We start from the raw sequence: 4129 nt of genomic DNA, 5'->3' as shown, positions 1-4129 counted from the left end.
AAAAATCTATTTTCATATTTATTTTGTTATTTCTAATTAATATTTTGTATTGATTGTAGAAATCTCCTAAATATGTTAATTTTCATAACTTCTGTGGTTGTGTTATTCACCGTTACAATACGTTTCTAGATTCATGAATCTGTTGGCTTACTTAATATTGCTATTAAGCACAAAATGTCCAGCTAAAAATTTCAAAAAAATAAAAATTGACTATTATTATTCTATATTTTACCAGCAAATAATTTGATAATATTAAAAAATTAACGAATATCAGTATATGTCACAGAAAGCTCTGATATCTACACACAATTCTTCAAGAAATGCGCAAAGTTAAATACCAGAAATCGGATACTGGACTATGGTCAGCTTTTATCTAAAAAATAGTTTAAGCCAAATTAAACTGAGGAATGTATCCATATTTAACATATAATTATACTCTTTTATTAAAAGCCTATACACAACCATATCTGAATAATATATAAAGGTGTTCTGCCTAGATCATTGAAATAATTATTTAGTTCTTAAATCGTTTGTTTGTATTACCACAAAGCTGCACACTGTATATTTGTATCTCTACACTACTTGGATCAAACGTCGAATTCTAGGGTTGTAATTACTGAAGCATAGCGTTCTGAGCGACAGGAGGAATATAATATCTTTTATCAAAGGTGCAGGTCTATCTTACATAAATATAACAAATAATATCAGTCAGTATAACTTACGTAAGTTATTTCAGCTTCAAGAAGTATAAACACCCAAATCCATCTTCACTCTTTTCAACTTTTTACTTTATGCGGTCAGCATTTGAATTCGAAAATTACCCTGTCTTTGAGATATTTCGATGGTCAGTATTAAAATACAGATTGTGAAATGAGAGAACAACAAAGGTAATCGAAACTGTGCAACATATTTTAGTAAGGTAGGGAGAGTTATTTTCTAGCACATGGTATACATAGAATAATATATTCACTGAAATTCACAACTGTCATCAAACCTACCCGTTAATCAAACGTGTAAGAAGAGAAACACATAACGTTCCTTGTATCGACATCAGTGACGTATTACAGTTCAAGTTGACATGGTAAAAGTTTAGCCTTGTACTTCTTCCTGCGTAATTGCTTTTGTGCAACAAGGTAAAGCTGAGCTCAGTTCCATATAAACACAGAAGAAAGATCAACGATCCTAACACTAGCCTCTATTTTTCATGTCACAAGCCTTCAGCTCGTTCCTCACGCTTAGGATTCAGAATGCCGCATTCTGTGACTAAGGGCGAGATTAGTCTGGTAAGAAAGACCAATGGGAGAACGGAAGCCTTAGCCAACGGGCAATATTAACAGCGTCAGGCTCCATAATGGCTGTACTACGTCATAAAGACGACAAGTAGCGTGGCTCTTTCACTCTTACAGACACTTCTTTGGGTTTTACGTTTTGGAAATGTTTATACATTTTCCTCACTTCTATAAACCCAACGTTGCTCACAAGTTTATTTCCCGCATACAGATAACTTTATCATGCTTTCAATAATATATAAGTGTCAGAAGAGCGACGCCCTCTGTGTGGGAGTATCATTCTAAAACTATTTTACTTAATTTTGATTTTCCATTTATTTATCCTTTTAGCACAAAACCCGCCAGTAATCGGAAAAGCTTAATGATATTCGTCTAACAGAACAAGCATAGTATAGGCAATCTTTCAACTATTGAACGTCTATCATCCTCAACCAAGGACTTGGGTCTGTCATAGATTTGACTGTATTCATTATTAGATTAGATACATTTCACAAATACTCATAAGAATTAAAACAATTACGTAAGGGACACACAACCTAAAACCGTATAATCATTCATTTCGAAAGTAGTATTATCGACTTGCGTACTTATAAAGGGTCTCCAATAATACAATGTAACATTTTTATTAGTTTATTGTTGATTACAAATCACTCTGGAATTGTCCCATATTCCATTTCATTTATTTGTTGATTCTACCTAAAATAGTCAGGAGTGTGAAGTCTATCGTATAACTCTTACTACTCTGTCATTAGGTTCGTTTCTTGTGTGCTTTCTTCTTCATGTTAAAATAAAACTATATGACAAGTTTTCGTGAAACGTTATTTTAACAAAGAGATAACTGGCAAGGCAACCATAAAACGATGCAGACGTTATCAAAACTAGTGAAAGTAAATAAAATGTCCGGAACGGTAGTGTTAAAAACGCATGTAAAAACGCATTCAAACAGATTTTAGTTGAAATAGCCAGTTTCGATAGACAACACCAAATTTATATTACCGACGGTAGCCCGTTTCATTACAGAGAATTCATTGCTACTGCGACTGTGAAAAATTTCAGCCTGCTCTATACATGAAAATGTCGAAAGAAAAATGGTAAGAGTAAACAAACCTTGAATAAGCCTGTTAATATAAGGAGCGACATAAAAACGCTCTTTAAAACCATATGAAAAGTTATCAATCATAGTAATGTTCTTTATACAACTTGGTGACAACAGCAGTTTTTGGGCCTCAGCTTCGTTCGTGTTCTTCTCAATTTCTTTGGCCAACTTTTGTATTTTTGCTTCATTTTCCTCGAATGCAACGAAGCTTTAGTTGTGAAATATTATATTACTGATTTTAAATACACGAGTATTTTTACAATTAATTATTTTTCTTTTCACATGTCCTAACACTAAACGTTGAATGATATACGGAATGTAAAACTTTAAAATCACATACTTTCTTTATAAACTTAATTTTCTGAACTTCTTAAAACATATTCATTGATGTACCTTATATTTTAAAATATATTTGAACATACAAAATATTTCTTTACATAATTAAGTTCAGAGTACTGAAAGAAAGTTCACACGTTGATTCATGGGGCAAATGAGTGAGAAGAAAAAATGTTTAAAGTTCGAATCTTAGGTAGTTCTGGAAGTACAAAAGTGTTAATATTTTAATTAATTCTGTACAGTGCAATAAAACAGAACGAAATTGTAAGCCAATTAGGATTACTAATAAAAGTTTAATCGTTTTTATTTTGAATTACTGAATAATAGGAGCACCTGTATAATATAAATATAATAATATAAATAATATAATAGAAATTATAGATTACTAAATGGTTTATTTGTCAAAAAGTAACAAATAACATTTAAATTTCTCTTTATTGCTATGTTTTTTGTTTCACATTTCATTCAAAGTGTTCTATATGATTTAGCAAAGTTTGTGTTACCGACACCATTTCGCTCCCAGTGGCTCAGCGGTAAGCCTGCGAACTTATAACACTAAAAATCGAGGTTTGATACCCGTGGTGGGCACAGCAAAAGATAGCCTATCGTGTAGCTTTGTTTTCAACAAGAAACAATCAACAAATCGATACAATTTTCTACTTGACAGTAGTTGTTTTTGTTAAAGAACGCCAATTGTCACGAAGGTGAATAATATATTATATTCCAGCTTTACAAAACATTTGTGCGTTTATGAAGATAACGTCTTTACAATTTTCAAATTACAATAATTAAATGAAAGTTTTTATTTACTTCTATAGACAAATTGTCTGTTTATGAAAGAACAATGTCTACAAGTCACAAGCTCTGCTTCAACTATTTAATATTCTTGTTTGTTTGGAAAACCAACAGTAATTTACAATTCAAGTTTTGACCAGTACAAAATTTATAAAATGGCATTTTATTTATTTCTTCTCATGCAGGTAGCTGTAGAGTTAATGTAAGTAACACAGATTGTTCTTGTCGAAACGTTGTACATTTGCTGTTATGTTAAACTTATATTAAAGTTTTTCTTCATTACCCATTCAAGCCGTCTCCAGCCATTATTAGTCTCAAATTGGGTTCCTCGTCATCGAATAGTTCACCTGTATATACTTGGCTCCTGAAATTAATTTGGGAACTACAATTCTGTTTCTTAATATGACATCCAATCGTAATTTATTTATATTACATTGGGGATTAGATTACTTTTAAAACCTATAGCTCAAACTACAAACAAACTATAAACCACCTAGCTGTGGAGTGATAAATTCGTTTCTGCCAAAGTTTCTAAAAGAAATATCAGTGTAAGGTTTTATTTGCAATTATTTCAGACGAAGGAAATTATTTGTGATAAGAATTCAGTACTTAT

At 31.5% G+C, this 4129-nt stretch overlaps 1 long non-coding RNA gene across 1 annotated transcript in view; it reads right to left on the bottom strand.

The window, feature by feature from the left end:
• LOC111086451 overlaps positions 1-1247 on the bottom strand; it is a 9116-nt gene extending 7869 nt beyond the window's left edge. Inside the window, exon 1 of the long non-coding RNA XR_002611180.1 lies at positions 999-1247. This is a non-coding gene — a long non-coding RNA (uncharacterized LOC111086451). The remainder of the gene's footprint in view (positions 1-998) is intronic.
• Between the last annotated feature and the right edge of the window lie 2882 nt (positions 1248-4129).

The sequence above is a fragment of the Limulus polyphemus genome, unplaced genomic scaffold (genome assembly GCF_000517525.1).
Source record: "Limulus polyphemus unplaced genomic scaffold, Limulus_polyphemus-2.1.2 Scaffold42, whole genome shotgun sequence".
Taxonomy (NCBI): domain Eukaryota; kingdom Metazoa; phylum Arthropoda; class Merostomata; order Xiphosura; family Limulidae; genus Limulus; species Limulus polyphemus.
Note: the sequence above shows the minus strand (reverse complement) of the source record. Positions and strands in the feature narration are given on the sequence as shown.